The sequence below is a fragment of the Bos taurus genome, chromosome 14 (genome assembly GCF_002263795.3).
Source record: "Bos taurus isolate L1 Dominette 01449 registration number 42190680 breed Hereford chromosome 14, ARS-UCD2.0, whole genome shotgun sequence".
In the NCBI taxonomy this organism is placed as follows: Eukaryota; Metazoa; Chordata; class Mammalia; order Artiodactyla; family Bovidae; genus Bos; species Bos taurus.
This window is the reverse complement of record NC_037341.1, coordinates 16,900,622-16,921,235: the sequence shown is the minus strand read 5'-3', so window position 1 is coordinate 16,921,235 and position 20,614 is coordinate 16,900,622. Positions and strand designations below refer to the sequence as shown.

Sequence of the window (20,614 nt, the reverse complement as noted above, 5' to 3'; positions counted from 1 at the left end):
TTTAGCCAGTAGGTGTGTGTTGAGGGGAGCCACAATTAGGCATCTTTGGTTGTCATTAAGGTGTTTGAGAATGCCACTCGTGAGCTACTTGATAACATGCTGGAGAAATGTTGGACGGTTCCTTTGGAGAAGTTTACAGGTTAAATGACCACCCCAAAGGGTGCCAGTGGACCTGAATGAAATTGCCTGGACCAAGATTCCTGGTAGTGAGCCTGGGGTCTCTGACTCAACCCCATTCTATCCACATGTTTATCTATGGCTTAAATGAAGACCTAAATGCTTGCCTTAGAAGCCATTCAGTCTAGACTTTTGAATTCATGCTGCTGCTTACAAGCTTACAATAACACGTAAAGACCCTTCACTTCTGAAAACCTCAATTTCCCTGTCTGTAAAATGGGAGATAGTAACACCTGCCTTGTTGGCTTCTTTTGAGGACTAAACGGGTTCACATAGGTCCGAAGAGGGCTGGGCCCCAAGCCTGAGACCTTGCAAAGCATCTAGGCGGCTGTCACTATCATTTCTCTGTGGTCAGAGATAACACGAAGCTGGGAGTGAGAGCGATAGTTGAACACATTGGGTGACGGTACCCTAGAAGATCTCAAGGGACAGGGAGAAGGAGTCAAATCTAGCAACTTACAGAACAGCAGGGGAACAGGGGATGGAGCCCGGAGGCATCACAGAGTCTGGGTGGAAAACGGGTCCATGGACTGCAGATCCAGGAGTGACCAGCTGTGGAAGCAAGGCTGTAGAAGCATCTTTTCACAGCACTGATAGAGTGGTGTCCAGTCTATGAGCAGATAACAGCCCTTCTCCCCAGGTCACAAACCTCACTGTAGAATCGCGCTCAGCCCACAGTGTTGTATGTAAAGTGGGACGTCCACAAACTAATACATCGGAGACAGTCCAAAAGGGGAACCAGGAGGCTTAAGACTGACCTCTTTCTTGCCAAATGGATCCTCTTGCTTCCTTATCCTTTGCCATTTTCATGTTCCTGCCACTGGCTTGCTGGTGGGTAAGCAGTACCTTGGGGCTTCCCTGGTGGCTCAGTGATAAAGAATCTGCCTGCCAATGCAGGAGACACAGATTCGATCCCTGGGTCAGGAAGATCCCCTGGAGGAGGAAATGGCAAGTCACTCAGTATTTTTTCCAGAAAAAGCCCATGGACAGAGGAGCCTGGCAGGCTACAGTCCACAGAGTCACAAAAGAGTCAGACATGACTTAGTGACTAAACAACAACAGCCACAAGCAATGCCTTACTCCAGGTCTAACCTTGCGCCTGGACTCAGCTAGGGATGGTCTTTGCTCCCTTAAATCTCTTGATTCCTGGGCTGTTTCCATGGCTGCTTTGCCAGGGCTTAGAGAGGGCAGAACGGTGCTCACACTGACTTCACGTCAACACAGGGACTTTCAGAGCTTAATTTCAAGATGATTTTCAAATCCCTCCTAAAGAAAGAAGTCCCAAGCAGATCCCGTCTCCCATCCCTGCTTTGACTTGAAGCATGACTGTTTCTACTTAGAGTCATTTGAGAAGAGAAAGAAACCATCGCGATGGATTGAAAACAGGGCTCAGTGTATCTGGTGTGTTCATCATGCTGATGATGACTAACATGTATGCCTCACTCACAGTTTCCAACAGACTGTCACACATGGTCATTATGTCATTCTGCCTTGTGAAGTTTATAGGCTGTCACCGTTTTATAGATGAGAAGGCTGAGATGAACTGGGGAAGGTGAAATGATTTGCTTAGTCACAGTACTGATAAGGTTGGTGGAGAGAGACTTGGACCAAAATATGGAGACAGCGTTTGAGCTATGACTCAGTGCTGGCTAAACAACCACACTCAAAAACCATCGCCCTTAAGGCTATGGGAGTCCTTCATACAAGAGAGACTTGCATCCTGTCTTTCTTCCTGAAAACAAGCACAAAGAGCTGTAGCAAATTCCTAGGGGCATCACCTTAGACTCAAAAAAATATTAGAGAAACCAGTTTCTAGGCTTGCTGCTGCTGCTAAGTCACTTCAGTCATGTCCGACTCCGTGCAACCCCATAGACAGCAGCCCACTAGGCTTCCCCGTCCCTGGGATTCTCCAGGCAAGAACACTGAAGTGGGTTGCCATTTCCTTCTCCAATGCATGAAAGTAAAAAGTGAAAGTGAAGTCGCTCAGTCTTGAGTCCCTACTAAAAAGATCGTTTTCCTTCCCTGGGATCTGGGTGGCTGTTTTGGTTTTACTAACTTAGGTTTGTGAGAGATTGACACCATTGCCACATTTAGGAGTTTGTGTTGATGTAGCTGTTGTAGAAAAGCACGTATTGGTCCCCACCATCTATATGCCTGCGACTAATTTTTTTTCTCTCTCTCTTCAATTTCGTGCAACTTTTGCTTACAGCCTACTTGGCATAATTGACACATTGGCTCAGACCTCTAAGGCTGCCAACTTGGAGCCTTGGATCAGTGAAATCAGTTATGACAGACGTGATTATTTACAAGAAAATAGAAGTCACTATAATTAGACCTTTGAAAGAGTCCATTTGGGTAGAGAATGAGGAAGCCCAAGTGTAACCTGGCATGATGTGTCTGGATGTCAGCCCTGAGCAGGCCCTTCTCCATGCCGTGGAAGGAGGTGCTGGGGTGGCTGACACCCTCCACAGGCAAGGCCACTTATCAGTGCTCAGGGTACAGCTCTCAAGAGATGGAAAGGTGGCTGGTAGAATGACCATTAGACATGGCACCAGAAGGCTTCAATTCTCAGCTCACTCATTTGTCCTCAACATTGATTTCTTTTTCCGGTTGTAATATGGGGATGACAGAAGCCCCATCTCATCACAAGGTTGTGAAAATTAAAAGTGATAAAGTAAAACAAGTGTCCAGCATTGTGCCTGGCATGAGCCAGCAGGCAGAAAGCGCTGAGTGGTGGATGTTCTTACCCTTCTTGAGCAAAGCACTTAATCTCCTTGAGCCTTGCTTCTTTTCATTGGAGAATATAGATGAAACCATCTCATACAAAGGATGTGAGCACTGGAGGAAATGAGGTGTGTGAAAAGGGTTTCATAACCATTTGTGGCTATTTCATGTCTCCATCTTCCTATTATTATTTTTTAAATACCCATAATAGTTATCATTTATTGCATGCATCGGGAGCCAGGCTTTGTAGTAAGAAGGATCAGTTTCTTCATTAGGCACAAAAGGCATGGTGCCCAGGGCCCACAATACTTTTAGGGCCCCAGAAAATGTTTCATTTTAACTTCACTTAAAATTAGAAGAAAAAATGAACATAATGTATATAAAATTGAATACTAAAATAATAAATAATAATAAACATAACGGTTAATCCAGCCTGGGGTGTATTTGTCTTTATATCAATGTAACATTAAAACCTAATTTTTTATGGGTTTTGAGTTTTTTTAACATAGGAAGGGTCGACAGGCAGAGGCAAAAGTGCCTAGGGCTCGCAAAAGTCATAATGCACCCTGGGTTGTGGGAACTTTACAAATGTAGATCCAGTCATTCTTAGGAAGGTTTTTTTAATTCTCATTTTGCAGATGAGGAAATCTAAGCTTAAAGAGGTTAAGAAACTCATCCAAAGGTTACATGGTAAATGCAAGTCTGTATTAGTCAGATTCAACTAACAGCTGTAACAACCCCAAAATTTTAATGGTGTAACAACTTAGGAGTCCATTTCTGCTCATACCACAAGTCAGCATGTATGTCCAGCAGGCCGTGTTCCACACTGTGATTCAGGGACCCAAGCTCCTTCCCTCTTGTGGCTCTGTCTCCCTCTAGTCCTGGGAGCTCTCTCCATTCAGTGGGTGGGTGGAGAAAGGAGAGAGCCCCAAGTGGGAGGTTTTTAGGAGCCAGGTCTGCATCACTTCTACTCAAATTCCACTGGCCAGAAAACTGTCATATGACCACCTGTCACTGCAAGGAAGTCTGGGAAATGTAGTCTAGCTGCTGCCTAGTAAGAAAAGGAGAACGTGAACACCGGGGAGTGCTCTCAACCCCTGATGCAGGGACAGTCAGTCTTGAATGCCAGCCCAGGTCTTTTGTACACGGAGTCCATGCTCTTTCCACTCAGATGGTTCTTGTCACTTTTAACTTCCACAAAGCCCCTTTATGGGCCCTCTTCTTTTGCCAGACTTGCCTACGCACTGTTCCCTGCACCAGACCTTTGCCTGCTTGGTCCCAGTTGCTGTGGTAGCACTGGGAGGGAGTTCCTCCCTGCCCTGGATTCCCTTTTAGGTTACCTTAAGAAGGCTGCTCTCTGTATCTCCCAATCCCAGCTGCCTGGCTGCTTCTGGAAGCCAGTGATCACCTCCTCAGTGTAAGAAAGGGGGGCTCACAGAGGGTTTCAGAGGCAAGAGGAAAGAAGTTTGAGCTGTAGTCTTGGCTGCACCATGAGCTGTGGGCACAGCATCAGCAGGAAGGGGGTGGTGCCTGATGGTTGGGCAGCACCAAAGAACTGCAATCCTGGTGGTATGATCATTTACCAAAAGTGACGCGTGAAGTCTGCCCCGAACCCATCGATGTGTGTTGCCTTTGAACTTCCAAAGGACAAAGCTGCTGGGGCCAGCTGGAGGCTAGATGCCCTGTGGGCGCTGTAACCCTTGGGCAAGCCCAGCGACCCTGGCAGTGTTCTGGTAGAGCTGGTGTTGGTGGGCACCCAGCTCCTGTAAGACCAGGTCACAGTGATCTGTTAGGAGACCTCTGAGTTGGAATAAATCCCTTCTCCAGGAAGCCCTCAGTGATTCCCCACCTCTTCAGAACTCAAGGGCACTTACTGTCATTCATCTAAAGGCCCTGATTTGCTTTGTGACATCTCTCACAGTCACCCTTTATCTACTGTTAGCCTCGGAGACAAGGAACTGAAACCGTGTGTGGCCAGAACCAAGTGGTCAGGATGCTCTGAGCACTCTGTAGGCATCACAGACTCAACAGTATTTAGTCAGTTCTAACATTTCATCCAGATTCACATCCACAACTGGTTTGTTGTAAGAAGAAAAATGGTATCCAGGCACCATCCTTTCTTTTTATTTGATGGGAAAAGCACACTTTTTATTTATGTGATGGGAAAAGCACACTAAGGGAAAAAAAAAAAGATTTTGCCCGTCGTCATCTGAGATGTTCATGGTCATCCCCCTTGTCTCTGTAAGGTGAACACAGTCGCAGTGGATAACCTGTGTCCCTGTCCAAAACAATACAGCTTCAGGCAGACCTGGTCACGTGCCCTGGCTGCCATTCGCCGGCTGATTGACCCTGGATACATTCCCTCATTTCTCTCTGTTTCCTTATCTGTCAAATTCGGATCTGACTGTGGCTAGCTCATGGAGTGGCTGCAAGTTTAAAAGGAAAGCATATCAAGACAGTGCTTGGCACGCAGCTCTCCTCCCAGCCCCCCCTTAGACTCTCACGCAGGCGCAGAACCTTGCTTCAAAATGTTTCTTGCAAGAAGACTTGGCATCCAGGACGCGCCCTAGGAAGAATTTGTTTTTGTTTTAATGCCGAGGACGTTTGCATGAAAACAGGATCTTCGTTGCTTAGGAATTGATCAACTCCTGCTGCTGCTTTTCCCCTGCTGAAGTGCCAGTCCCATATTTGTCGCAGGCAAAAGAGGAACGGTAGGGATGGCTGGGACCTCCGCAGAGGCAGGATCGTGTGGCCCCTCGGGGTGGGTGACAGAGGCCACGGAGTCAAGAGATTCAGGAATCCATCCCAGGGTGAAAAGAGCTCAAAGGTAAAGGGTGTCTTGGCCAAAGGACTGCCACATGAGCAAAGATTTTCTGTGGGTCTCATTTGACTCTGGGAGGAGAGAAGAGGAGACAGGGTTTAGACAGTGGTCTCCACCTGCAAGGATAAAGTGCAACAGAGCAGATGGCAGGCAGGAGTGATAGGAACCACTGTGTACAGCGGAGAGGCTGGGAGTGAGGAGCTGGACAACCTCAGGGTGGACATGTGCTTAACCTCTCTGCTCCCCCGTTTCCTCACTGATGAAGCAACATGGAAGTTAAATGAGGTGTGTGTGTGTGCTAAGTCGCTTCAGTCGTATCTGACTCTTTGTGACCCTATGGACTGTAGCCCGCCAGGCTCCTCTGTCCGTGGCATTCTCCAGACAAGAATATTGAAGTGGGTTGCTGTCCCCTTCTCCAGGGGATCTTCCCGACGCAGGGATGGAACCCACGTCTCCTTTGTCTCCAGCATTGGCAAGCAGGTTCTTTACCACCAGCACCAGCTGGGAATGAGACTTAAATGAGATGCTGTGTGTTAAATGGCTGGTGGTGAGTAGCCCTCAGTAAAGCCAAACCGTTCATATTAACAATAACCATTCATCACAATACCAGATGCTCTCCATCCTAAGGAAGAGACAGCCAGATGACCACAGAAAGCTGCTCAGAGGAAGGACTTGAACTTGATTTGGTACAGCTGTGTCCCCTGAAGACCATTCTGGAGGAGGTTTGGAGATGCTTTCTAAGACATTGAAGTAAAATTGCCCACATGAACTTAGAGGAGGGTTCCCAGGACTCCTGCTCTGTGGGGCCATGCCCCACCCACTTGTGGCCCCAGCCTGGTCCCAGGAGCATCAGCACAGAAAGAAGCAAGATGAGAAGAGCCCGGAGTGACAGCTCAACCAGTCAGGCCCTTCTTGCTGCTGCCATGCTTGGCTTCCCGAAGGCAGTTGGGTGTTTGTGTCCAAATGCCCAGGAGAGGCCAGACGCCTTTCTCTTTCTGTATCCTTAATATATGCTAATCAAAGCTGAGAGCCTGCAGAAAATATCAGCTTGGCCAAGCCCTGCTCCCTTGCCTTGGCCTGCCCACCCTCCCTGGGCTTCCCCTCCCATCTGCCCATCCAAGGGTATCCATAAATCCAGCTTTCGGAGCCCTTGGGGGCTGGCAAGGCCGCCACGGACCTCAGTCACATCGCAGTGGAAACAATTGAAAACCACTTGGCAAAACTATGGGGTGATCTAATGTTTTATAGGGAGAATACATTTTTCCCTCCCCATTCTTATTCAAGCCTTGGGGGGAAAGCCGGCCGCCCTGCAAGCTCCATCAGGCTGGTACCCCAGGCTTCCTGACTCTTTCCTTGCCTGTCTCAGGTCACCCCGCCGTGGGGAGGCCAGGCTGCCCAGCTGGCTTTGGCCTCCTCGCAGGCCCTGGAGAAGCAGATCCGGCCTTACCTTCCTGGCTAGCCTGGCTGCCTGAGTCCCCTCAGAGGTGCGGCTGTGGCCACAGGGGCCTGTGGGGAGGCCCATATATGGAGCCTGGGGAATGTGGGCTCTGGCAGGTGGCCTGGAAAAAAATGGCCGTGTTCTGAGGGTGAACTCCGGCGGATTATAAATAGCACCGCCTCCCTTCCCCTTCCAACTTGCTGTCTGTCACCGCAGGGCTAAAGGTTTAAATTCAAGAGGACGGAGCAGGACCAGGTCGGGGGCGGGGAGTGGGGAGGAGAGGGAGATGCCGGATCGTGCAGGAGGTTCCGCTGCTGTCTTGGGGTTGATGAAGAGAAGCATCGCCAGCCAATCAGTGGGGCTGAGAGAGTGGGACGTTTTTTGTAGGAAGGGGAGCAGAATGACTCCTGATTTAATGCATTTTCATAAACCAGTAAGCACTGAGGGAAGACCAAGGGAAGGTCTAACTTCAGGAGGTGGTTTTAGAGAAGCTTTAGTGCCTCTAAAAGATTAATAATGAATATCAGCTGCCTCAAAAGTTCTGAAAGGTCAGCCATTCTGGCCCCCAAATCAACACCCACGGCCAGGTGCCCACAAAGGCCCAGCCTTTGAGCCTTCTCCCAGAGGGTTTCTCAGTGGGTTGTCGTGTGTCTCGGACGCCAAAGAAGCAGGGTCGCTCACTCTGCGGACCTCAGCACTTTTTGCTCACCACGAGGAGGGGGATGAATTTAGAAGGTGCTGGAAAATAAAGAAGTAAAGGAGTGTGGGGCCCTGGCTATAGCAAGCCACCCTGTCCTTCACACCTGGGAAGAGTGATGGGGGAGATGTTTCAGCGAATTCTGAAGGAGGAGGGGCGGCCTGGGTCTGCAGAGCCCTTGTCTCTGTCTTTGGCTCTGTGCTCCTAGCGGCCGGGTCTCCTGATTGACTGCCCCTCCTTCTGTGGTAGGCACTCCGTGGTTGGGACTACAGGAGCCCTGCTGGGCGCCGTGAGGGGACACATGTGCCTGGAATCATGTTAGGGGTGAGCACGCCTCCATTGGCGTTGGTGATTCCTCTGTGAGCCGGCAGGCTGGCCATGCTCACTCATATCCTTCCTTCCAGCACTTGTGGCTTTTGTATCGCTAGCAATGATTTGGAAATGGGTTAATTGATAGAGTCCTTCTCTCCTACCTTTGTTGTTATTGTTCAGTTGCTCAGTTGTGTCCGACTCTTTGTGACCCCATGGACTGCAGCACACCAGGCCTTCCCTGTCCTTCACTATCTCCCAGAGTTTGCTCAAACTCCTGTCCATTGAGTTGATGATGCCATCCAATCATCTCATCCTCTATCGCCCCCTTCTCCTTCTGCCCTCAGTCTTTCCCAGCATCAAGGTCTTTTCCAGTGAGTCAGCTCTTCGCATCAGGTGGCCAGAGTATTGGAGTATTGGAGCTTCAGCTTTACCATCAATCCTTCCAATGAAGAGTCAGGGTTGATTTCCTTTTGGATTGACTGGTTTGATCTCCTTGCTTTTATAATCCTCATTTCTTGTGCTCTATGGAGTGATGTTTGAAATTAAGCATGTGAAAACCACAAAATTAAGGAGGAGCAGGTGAACTTTTGTTATCTTTTGGATGCTTCTCAAAGGATCTCCGACCTCACAGAATACAAGCCCTGAGTAAGACGTCCTCTGGGTGTGGGTGGACATCGGAACTTGACTGGGCTGGATTTGGAGTGACCATCTAAGGGAGTGGTTTTGAAGCTGTGCTTCAGCAGCTCTGTTGGGGGAGCTGCCCCAGAGGCCAAAACAGAAAGAGCCTCCCAGACCCTCACTCCTATTTTAAGCCGAGCAGCTCCACTTTTACCTGTTTTAGGTTATCAGATTACATTTTTTTAAAAATGGACTTCATGCCTTAAAAAGTTTGGAAACCAGCATTGCAGCTCGCTCGATCATTTTAGTGCTGAGTAAGTGGAAGAGAGGGAAAGGGATTTTTTCAAGATCATGCCCCAAAGCCAAGACCTCTGCCTGGGTACATCCTGTGCTCATGGCTCTTGTTTTGAGAAGGGAAATCCCAGGGTCCTCGGACTGGGAAGGACCACAGAGAGCAACTTATCAACACCCTTTCTTCAGTAACTGAGGCCCCGGGAGGTGACGGGATTTGTTCAAGGCACAGTCATTGCCAGACCTGGGATTTGAAGCCATCACAGGTACTCATCAAAGAGGCAGGACGTGCTGTAAGAACCCCAAAGGGCGGCATCATCCAATCTAGACAGCTTCCCAGAGGAAGTTTACACTGAGCTGAGATGAAAAAGATGATGGGCGACTGGGTGACGAGGAGCGAGGAGGGCATCCACACAGAGGAACTAGACTCAGGCCTGGTCCTTTGCCCGTCTTACAGCTTCAGGGAAGCAGAGGCTGGGAAAAGACAGCAGCTCTCGTGGGTGGGCTGCTCCCATCTGTCTCTGTGTTGACCTGTCGCCGAGGGAACTCCACGGTGAGTGGCGTCTCCACCTGCCAGGTCAGGCCATGTGCTGCGGCCTCTCAGAGCAGCCCTCTGGCAGACCCGGAGCCCAGCTTATCAGGAACAGAGCCGGGGCAGGATGGCGGCTGCTGGGAGCTTCCTGCCTGCAGGACTTGAATGCATAATGCACCGCGTCTGATGTGAGCTCTGAGAAAGTCCAGATGCCTGCCTGCTCCAGACAGGAAAGGACATCACGGGGACGCTGCATTCGCTCTCAGGGCAACTCCCTGCAGCTCTTTTGCAGACAGACAGTGTTAATCTCTCCCTCTGGACAGGAACTTTCCATGAGGCTAGGATGTGCCCTGCTTGGACCTCGGATCTTATTTCTGGTCCTGGGGTGTAGAATGTATTCCTTTATCAGGACTGAAGGAGGACTTGGGTAAAGATCCCTGGAAATGGGCACATTGCTCGTCATCACCCAGACACACTGTAAAAACAAATACATGTTCTTTAGGACGCAACATCCTAGGAAAAGGATCACCATTCTCTGCTTTCTGGGACGTGTGAAAAACAGCACCTGCTCATGCCTTCAGAGGCCGTGTTGTCTAATCTTGGGCTCTCAATTAGTCTCTAGTCCAGCGGCACTAAAGGGGACCTAGGGCCACCCAGGAGAGAGTGCAAGAATTGCCAAACCCAGAAGTGCAGCGGAGACCCCCGAGTCACTCCCATTTTCTGATGCGCCTTCAGAGGGGGGACTTCTAGGTGACGTGTCCTCCTTTGTTTCCATGACGTGCCCACCTCAGTCCTGGGAGCCTGTGCGGGAGCCAGCGTCGCCCTCCAGCTTTCTCTGTGCCAGCATTTCTCAAAGCCCATCTGAGGAGCAGGAGTCGTGCAAGACGCCCTGTGACACACGGTTCCGTTCTCATGTTAGTTTGGGAAATGCTGCACATGGATTCCTCCTGCACGTGAGGACTCGGCTCACAGAGCATCACCTCCGAGGGGTCTTTCCAGACCTCCACCCCCTTACCTGCTCAGAGTCCTTTTCCATCCTGATTTTGCACTTGTCTGTTTACTTTTGTGCAGTCTGTCTTCGCCCGCACTAAGCAATGCTCTCCCCGTTCTTGCTTGCCTGTTTTTGTTCAGGCCTGCGTCCCTCGTGCCCAGAACACTGCCTGGTTCAATAAGAGAATGTGTCAAGTGCACACATGGACCAATTAATGTATTCAAACCCTCAGGGCTCCTTCATGTAGAATTCTGTTTAACTCTGGTTAGCTCAGTATTTTTTTTAATATTTATTTTTATTTATTTGGCTGCGCCGGCACGTGGGATCTTTGCATGGGATCGTTGTGGCATGCAAGATCTCTTTTAGCTGCAGCGTACAGGATCCTTTTCTTAGTTGCAGCATGTGAAATCCCACATGTGGAATCTGGTTCCCCGACCAGGAATTGAAACTGGGCCCTCTGTGTTAGGAGCATGGAGTCTTAGCCACTGGACCACCAGGAAAGTCCCAGCTCGGTATTTTTTCCTACTTCTTCCCCCTTTTCTTTAATTGCCCAGCTCATGTCATCACCTAGGACCAAGTCACACTGGGCCCTGCGAGGCCAGCCCTGCTGAGAGTAGCCAGCTTCCTGGTCCCACGCCATCTCATCCCCAGGCCTCACTCCCTTTGTGGTCTGATGACCAAGGGAAACTGGCTTGTCTACTAGTTCACTCACTCCTCTGCTCTGAGCCTGTGAGGACAGGGACCTTGCCTGTCCTGGTTCACCATGGAGTCCCCCATGCCTAGAGCCGTGCCTGGGAAGTGCTCGGGGTGATTTCCCACATGAATAGCCCCCTTTTCTGACGCACCCTCATCCACAGCCCATAGGACTTCAATTCCACCAAACACGCTCCAGGACCTGCTATTTCCTATCAACCCTCACAGCCAGTTGCTGGCCATCTGGTACGGTGGCGGCTCCCTTTATCCATCAAAACACCAAGTGACCATGGACACTGTCTGCCCAGGGCCCCTGTGTTTTGGAGGAAGAAACAGAGGTTCCAAGAGGGCAGGTGGTTCCAATTCAAGACTGGTCCCCCAAGTCTTACTGCGTTGTCCTCCTGCGTTAGTCTTCCAGGGCTGCTGTGACAAACTACCACAAACATGGGGGCTTAAAGAACATACACTCTTGTTATCTGACAGTTCTGGAGGTCAAAGGTCTGAAATCGGTCCAAGTCCTTGTCTTTTGCAGACTCTAAAGCTGCCTGTATTGCTTGGCTCATGGCCCGTTCCTCCATCTTCAAAGCCAGCAGTGGCCAGTTGAGTCTTTCTCAAGCTGAATTGCCCTGACCCTGACCCTCCTTCCTCTTTCACTTTTTAAAAAGAACTAATTATTTGGCTGCACTCAGTCTTAGTTGTGGCACTCAGGGTCCTCACTGGATCATGCGAATCTTTCGTTGCAGCATGTGGACTCTCTGACTGTGGTGCTCAGGCTTAGTTGATCTGCAGCATGTGGGATCTTAGTTCCCTCACCAGGGATCAAACCCACGTTTTAACCACTGGGCCAACCAGGGGATGGAAATGGAAGACAGGACCAGATCTTCACGAGGTGCCACTGTTCGAATGCGCTAGGATTCTGTGAGGCCAGGAGTGCTGGGGAGAGCGGAAGGCATCTGCGAGGAGGTCCGGGAAAGGTCTCCCTCTTTTACTTCTAAGGTCCTTTGTGATTATATTGGGCCCATTCAGATAAGCCAGGATAATCTCTCCATGGCAACTTCCTTAACTTAATCACATCTGCAAAGACGCTTTGCTGTGTCAGGTGACATATTCACAGGTACTGAGGATTAGGTCATAGCATCTCTCATAGTTTTTGTCACATCACTGTATAGCTGCTTCAGTGTCTGCCTGCCTGGCTAAGCCATGACTATCTCACAGGCAGGGCCTGGCCATTTCTGTGCCCAGCTTTGGCACATTCCTGACACTGAGAAAGCTCACAGGGAGTGTGGGTCTCCTTGGCTGAGACAGAAGTGGTCCTTATTCATTTTACTGCATTCTCCCCATCCCCATTTCCATTCAGTGATGAAGGCGCCACCTCCCTGCCCCCGCCAGGTTCTAGTGTTCAAGTTCTGCCATGGGATCAGTGCTCACCAAGATCGAGAGAGACCCAGGCAACATCCACATTTTTAGACTCTTCACATACTAAAATATGAAAAAAAAAATGCAAGCTGATTATAGACATTGTAGATCTGTAAAATAATTAAACTAGTAAATTAACTCTTTTGACATCTAAAATACAATGCAATAGAATTGTCTTGCAAGCTTACAGCAGGTTTATATCTAAAATACATTCATTCAGGGTATTCTTTGGGTGTGCATGCTTCAGTTGTGTCCGACTTTTTGCAACCCTATGGACTGTGGCCCGACAGGCTCCTCTGTTCATGACATTCTCCAGGCAAGAATATGCGCGAGAATACTGGAGTGGGTTCCTGTGCCTTCCTCCAGGGGCTCTTCCCGACCCAGGGATCGAACCAGTGTCTCTTACTTCTCCTGCATTGGCAGGTGAGTTCTTTATCACTAGTGCCCATTCTATGGGTGTTAGAAGCTCAAATTCAGATTGCCGCATACGTGTCTTAGAGGGACTGTGAAAAGTTGAAGTGTGTGCCCTTTCATGAATGAAAGGCCTGGCCCAAGAAACCTTCCTATTTATATCTCCAGGCCTCTGGCCTTTGCTTGGAATAAAGGGGGCAGGAAAGGCCTCTGGGGTGCTGTGTTTAATACTCGGAGTCAGACGTTGGGCAGGTCACATCCCTCATCCAAACTACTCATACTCAGCTGGCCCGGAGCCCATGACCTCTAAGTTCCCTTTTCACCAACATCTTGTCACCTGGAGGGACTTAGGACAGATTCTGGCACCTGGTTTGAGGTTCTGATGTAGCCGTGATGACAGTTCTGGTTCTGGCCTGAGCTACAAAGTGATTGGATCACTGAGCTGCCTTTCCCGGACCTCCTAGCAGATGCCTTCCGCTCTCCCCAGCACTCCTGACCTCACAGAATCCTAGAGCATTCGAACAGTGGCACCTCGTGAAGATCTGGTCCTGTCTCCCCATCTGCAGTCAGAGAGGGCAAACCGCCTTCCCCATGCACCCAAGTGGGGATTGAACCCCAGGTCTCCCTGCTCACCCCCTAGTATTTCAGCTACACCATATCAGCCTAGAAGAAGTAGGCTGGTTTCTTACTCTGCAGGGAGTGCAGGTTGAAAAGCACAGAAAACCCTGATTTTGAAGCAACTTTGATGGCTTTTTGAGAGAAAACAGAACCAAAGGGGGAAAAAAAATCATCACAAACAGTTTAAAATAATTTGTATGTTATACGCTTTTCTATGTCCTATTTTACAATAAAAACACAATTTAATAAGCCACAAAAACTAAATAAATGGGGTTCCAGGCCCTCAAGTCAGCCAGGAACCCTTAACTATTTTTCTGAGCTCTCCCAGGCCTGCTCTTATTCCACGCACGTTGCGAAGCCTCCTTAGCCCGCTGTCCACCATGGAGCCTGCACGCCTGCTTCTATGGTTTGGGCTGGTCCATCATTCATTCATTTGCTCCTCAAAGTAGTTGTGATGGTCCTCATTTATTCAGTGCATCATATACCCCCAGGTTGGGCTTCCCTGGTGGCTCTGCCGTAAGGAATCTGCCCACCAATGCAGAAGATTCAGGAGACACGGATTCGATCCTTGAGTCAGGAAGATCCCCTGGAGAAGGAAATGACAACCTACTGCAATATTCTTGCCTGGGAAATCCCATGGACAGAGGAGCTTGATGGGCTATACCCCATTGCGTCACAAAGAGTCAGACATGATTTAATGACTAAAAACAACCCCTAGGTTGCCCCTGATGGCACACAGTGTGACATAGTAAAAACAGCACAGACCCAGGTGTCCAACAGAGACCTGTAAGTCTCCTGTCTTAATCTCTCTGGGCTTCAGAGTCCTCATTTGCAAGTAAGGGGCGTGGCTTAAGTCAGGCTTGTAAACCCAAATGCATACAGAGGCCAGGCAGGCGAGCAGAATGCAGGAGGCTAGCCAGGGGTGAGTAATAACGAGTGGTGGTGACTGGCAAAGTAGAGCATCCATGCCCAGTCTAAAAGGGACACTTGCCGCTGAGATCCCACTGAGTGTTCCCATGCAAGGATATGGATTCAGTGAGGTGGGGGAGCCCCTTTTGAATTTTTCAAGAAGACCTGGAAATCTTGATTTTTATGAGATACTCCCAAAATATTTAAAGCATTGTTTAAAGTCAAAGAAAATATATCTAAGGGCCAAATCCAGTCCCAACCACCTGTTTGCAAGCTGTGGGCCGGAGCCTCGATAGACTGCATTCGACTTTCCCTGTCAGGGGAGATGCTGCCATGTCGGCCTCACTTCCTTTGGGTCTGGATGTGTGTTTTTCTCACTGCAGTCAAGGCTCTGTCCCTGGAAGACAGCAGAGGCTCAGTTAACACTGGCTATAAAGGGCTAGATCCCCATGTTATACTCCTGAGTGCCATCCCCACCCTCACTGTAGCCCGCCAGGCTCCTGTGTCCATGGGATTCTCCAGGCAAGAATACTGGAATGGGTTGCCATTTCCTCCTCCAGGGGATCTCCCCAACCCAGGGATCGAACCTGAGTCTCCCCTGTGTCTCCTGCATTGCTCCTCTTTATCCGCTGAGCCATCGGAGAAGCCCAAAACCAACACAGCACTGGATATACAGAGATAGGGCCCAGTAGAATGTACTCTTCGGAAAAGGCAATGGCACCCCACTCCAGTATTCTTGCCTGGAGAATTCCATGGACGGAGCCTGGAAGACTGAAGTCCATGGGGTCGTGAAGAGTCAGACACGACTGAGCGACTTCACTTTCACTTTTCACTTTCATGCATTGGAGAAGGAAATGGCAACCCACTCCAGTGTTCTTGCCTGGAGAATCCCAGGGATGCGGGAGCCTGGTGGGCTGCCGTCTCTGGGGTCGCACAGAGTCGGACACGACTGACATGGCTTAGCAGCAGCAGCAGCAGCAGTATGTACTCACTAAATAAGCAACAACAGCAACTTGTAATGATATTGTAGAATCAGCTATGAAAAAGAAGATACATAGAAGCCCATGGATTTTGGCAAAATAGGTGTAATGTTTGGTAAACAGGCTGATTCACCTAAAACCTCTAAGAATAGAGACGCTGGTCTGTGATTGATCCTCCTCCCTTTTAAAAGTGAGAGAAATGGAGTCTTGCTGGCTTCTGTCATTTTTCAAAGGCTGCAGCAGCCCCTCCGGGCCTCAATTAATTTATTCCTTCAAGCCATAAATTTCTCTCTCATCCCTTCTTTATTTCCTCCTTCATTGTCTCCTGCTCCCCAGGAGCCAGTAGACTTCTCAAGGACACGTCTTACTTACCAGGGGCAGGACTTGGGCTTTGGGCAGAAAAGCAGCCCATTATGCCCCAAATCTGTGGCTGTGAGAGTGATCACACCTTCTGCGGCTGAAGGGAGCACAAAGAAACACTTGAGCCCAGTGGCATCAGCCGCTTTTCTTCCCCGGAGGGAAAATGGGCCATTCTTCTAAATGTACTCCATTCCCACCAGCCCTCCGCTTAACCTCCAAGCAAGAGAGGCCCCAGTTTCTAGCAGGTTTCCCGGCTGGACACTCCAACAACATATTAGCATATTTTGCATTAAAAAAGGACTTGGAAAATGAATTAAATGATTGGCATGGTGTTTCTAAAGGTTTTTTCCAAACTACTAGTAATTGTGTGGTTTTAGAATTCACCATCCCTGGCTGAAATACCCAGGGCCTGGCAGCCAGCTTAATCAGGAGACATTGTACCAGGCGGGGGCATATTTTAGGGCTCGTGATACCCAGTGATTGCCTGAACAGTACCTGGAGACTTGCTAAAGAGAACCTTGTCCTAGTTTTTCAGCAGAGCTGGCAGTTCATTTTCCTTGCTTACAGAGAGAGCTGAGATTTACGCCCATTCAAAATCTCTTTTTATGAGAGGGGCTGGATCTGCCCTGCAACCATCTGCTGAGGCTCCAGGCAGTGTAGACAGTATCCAGATCTGACAGTGAGCTAAGTGAGGTGGAGCTGGGTGCTCGGTTGGTCACTTACGGCCCTTCTCTGAGCCAAGAGAGGTCAAGGTAGGGGAGCAGGGGTGGATTGGAAGGCTCAAGTGTGTTGGAAGCTTCCAGAACATGTTTGGAAAAGTGTTAGTCACTCAGTTGTGTCTGACTCTTTACAGCCCCATGGACTGTAGCCCACCAGGCCCTTCTGTCCATGGGGTTTCCCAGGCAAGAATACTGGAGTGGGTTGCCATTTCCTTCTCTGGGAGACTCTTCCTGACTCAGGAATTGAACCCAGACCTCCTGCTTTGCAGGCAGATTCTTTACCATCTGAGCCACCAGGGAAGCCCAGAACATGCTTGGGAAAATCCTATTTTGGTCTAGTTCAGTTCAATCGCTCAGTCATGTCCAACTCTTTGCAACCCCATGAACCACAGCACACCAGTCCTCCCTGTCCATCACCAACTCCTGGAGTTCACCCAAACTCGTCCATTGAGTCAGTGATGCCATCCAACCGTCTCATCCTCTGTTGTCCCCTTCTTCTCCCACCCTCAATCTTTCCCAGCATTGGGGTCTTTTCAAATGAGCCAGCTCTTCACATCAGGTGGCCAAAATATTGGAGTTTCAGCTTCAACATCAGTCCTTCCAATGAACACCCAGGACTGATCTCCTTTAGGATGGACTGGTTGGATCTCCTTGAAGTCCAAGGGACTCTCAAGAGTCTTCTCCAACACCACAGTCCAACCTCCTTTTTTGCAAGTGAAAGAGATGGAACCCAAAGAGACTATGACTTGCCCAGGGTCACCAGCCATTTTCACTAGAAAGAATTCAGATCTCCTGACTCTTCATCCAGATTTGTTATTTTTTTCAAGTCCAAAAAAGAAACCAAAAAGAAAAGATAACCAGGAGATCAGGGTGTGGGGTTGGAAAGGATTCCTAGGGGCAGATTAGGAAGGTTGAGATGGAGGAATTTAGGAATGGCAAGCTGTGGTAGAATCTCTGGCTTTTTAGAATAACAGAGGGTTGTTACTCTGTTATTTTAATTAATGATGATAATGATAAGGTAATAATTGGTAACATGTGCTTTCTTGGAGCCCTGTTTTGTCTCCTTTAATCCTCACACAGCTCTGGGAAGCAGGTAAGTACGGACATATCCCTGTTTTACAGATGAGAAAACTGAGGCCCAGGGTGATCCAGCTCTGATTTCAGAACCAGAATCTTTAGGGGGAAAAAAAAGAGACTCCATAAGTCAGTGATCAAGAAATGGTAGCAGCAGGCCCCTGGAACGTATTAGGAACAGAGACAAGATGAGGAAGAAAAGAGCTGGAACACAGGAGGGCGCTAGGGGCAGCCAGAAGGTTCCCATCCAGAGAGTAGAGTGAGGTGCAACCGGCAGGGAACTAAGGGACCTCAGAGAACCAGGCCCAGGTCTGTCTGTGGGGAGGGCGGCTCTGACCTCAGGGCAAAAACGCAGACCTGCGGCTCAGGAGGAAGGAAGCCAGAGAGAGAGAGAGAATACCTATACATATATTTTGTGTGTGTAGAAGGAAGATACATACACACACACACACACACACACACACACCCTCTCAGGAGTGGCTGTAAGGGAGAGAGAGATTACCTGGGGGGTGTGTGTGTGTGTGTGAAGGGAGAGGGAGATTACTTGGGGGTGTGTGTGTGTGTGTGTGTGTGTAGGAGGAGGAAGACACACACCCTCTCAGGAGGGTGTAAGGGACAGTGCATCCTTTAACCAGCTCAGCCAGGGTCATTTTGTGCAAAAAGAGAAGCCAAACAAAACCCGGGAGGACAGGCAAAGCCACGGCCGCTGCGTGTCCCCTGGTGTCCATCCGCGGAACCTCAGGAGAAACATCCCCGGCGACAAGCTGCTCTGCCTGGCTGTAGAGAGAACGTGCGGGTGTGTGGGAGGGAGACGAGCGTGAAGGCAGGCCCAGTGCACATGGGGCGAGGCGGACGCCGGCATGGCGGGGAGGGGGCTGCCCTGAGGGGCTGCGTGGTCTGTTTCATCTCAGATATTTCCGCCACCTCTTCCTGGGATTCATGGATGGTGTGTGTGAATGGGTCCCTGGATGACTAACTCCAGGTTATTCTCATTGGAAATATAAACCAAGTACTATGGGTTTGGGCTCTACCAGGGCCTTGTGGGTTGGCTTATATTCTACACGAAAGCACCCAGGAGACGGCAGATTGGTATCTGCCATCACTCATCCTACAAATTGAGGGTGTTGATCTTTTTTTAAACCATCGTTGAAACACTGCATTTCAGAAAAAAGTTAGAAAACATTGACTTAACTGTTCACCAGTGAATGAGTAGAGTATTACACAACTATTTCAATGTTGGGTGTGAGGACTGTGTAATAATAAGGGTAGATACTTGCATGGAACATTGGGTAAAGCAAGCAATATATAAAGTGTGTGGGTAGTAGAACATTTTTTAAAGAAGCTCAGTCGTGCCCTACTCTTTGCGACCCCACGGATAGTAGCCTGCACCAAGCTCCTCTGTCCATGGGATTTTCAAGGCAAGAGTACTGGAGTGGGTTGCCATTTCCTTCTCCAGGGAATCTTCCCAACCCAGGGATCGAACACAAGTCTCTCACATTGTACAGACGCTTTACCTTCTAAGCCACCAGGGAAATCCTTTAAAGAATCTGGATGTACCCAAAGTCAGAGAGGTTAAGTAACTCCCCCAGAGCCACACAACTGATAAGTGGCTGAGCCAGGATTCAACCCAGATTGGGGTGGCGGGGGGGCGGTGCATCCTCTCAATCACCACTATGCCACACTACCGAGAGCATCTTATGAAATTTTTAGCTCCAAATCTTCAAATACAAAATCATTTGTTTTGACTCTGCAAGATGTGCATGTAAGCAAGGCCTATGACCTTTGCTCTCATTAAAGAACTTTGAGAAGTTACAGCAGTGATTAGAGTGGTTAGAGTTACACTTTTCAAAATTTATTTAATGAGCTTCTATTCCCTTTAGAAGGATATGCACATAAATCCGTGCATACAAATTGGAAAATAAGAAAAAAAGGAACACGAGAGCCCTCCCATCTTCTTCCAGGATTCCAGGAGCAGAGCAAGTGTCTCTTCTTAGGCACTGTTGGAACGTAGTCCCTTCAGGCTTCTGTGATAAAATACCATAGACTGGGTATATGTATTTTGGGTTTATGGCTCATGAACAACAGAAGCTTATTTCCCACAGTTTTGGAGCCTTCAAGTGCAAGATCAAGGGGCTGTCCGATTCAGTATCTGGTGAGAGCCCACTTTCTAGTTCACAGACGGCTGTCTTCTCACGGTGGCCTCACATGGAGAAAGAGGCAAGGGAGCCCTTTGGGGTCTGTGTTGTAAAGGCACTAATCCTCTTCATAAGGGCCCCATCCTTGTGACCTAATCACCTCCCTAAGGCCCCACCTCCTAATACTATCACCTTGGGCATTAGGATTTAACATATAAATTTTGGTGGGGGACACAAGCATTCAGTATAGCAAGGACTGAACATAAAAGACTGGCTCCACCTTCACCTGCTAAGGAACTCAGGGATGAGACCAAATGTACAAGTGAAGTCACGTGACAACAATCGCAAAGCAACAGCATCAGCAGTTGAGATGTCTAAATATTAAGGGTGTCGAAAGGAGACTTCCCTGGTGGTCCAGTGGCTAAGACTCAGTGCTCCCAATGCAGGGGGCCCAGTGCAACCCCTAGTTGGGGAACTGGATCCCACTTGCCACAGCTAAGAGTTTGCATGCCGCAACTAAGACCCCACATGCCACAACGAAGACCAAGTGCAGCCAAATACATAAATAAAAATAAATACTTAAAAAAAAAAGTGCCGAAAGGATATAGAATGAATGACACCACAGACGGAATTCAGTCTGATGGGTTTATTCTTATAAAAAGTTACGTTTGGAGGGGCATTTTGAAGTATCGATGGAA

At 49.0% G+C, this 20,614-nt stretch overlaps 1 protein-coding gene across 3 annotated transcripts in view; it reads left to right on the top strand.

Moving 5' to 3' along the window:
- The window catches only part of ZHX2 (zinc fingers and homeoboxes 2), a 179,631-nt gene that overhangs the window by 30,546 nt on the left and 128,471 nt on the right, over window positions 1-20,614 (top strand). The window contains exon 1 of one of the 3 annotated variants that reach the window (XM_059893207.1): window positions 1-20,614. This exon is cut by the window's left edge and continues 30,546 nt beyond it; it is cut by the window's right edge and continues 24,559 nt beyond it. The exons of the other annotated variants lie outside the window; for them this stretch is intronic. The gene's annotated coding sequence lies outside the window, so the exon portion shown is untranslated. 3 annotated transcript variants of the gene reach the window in all.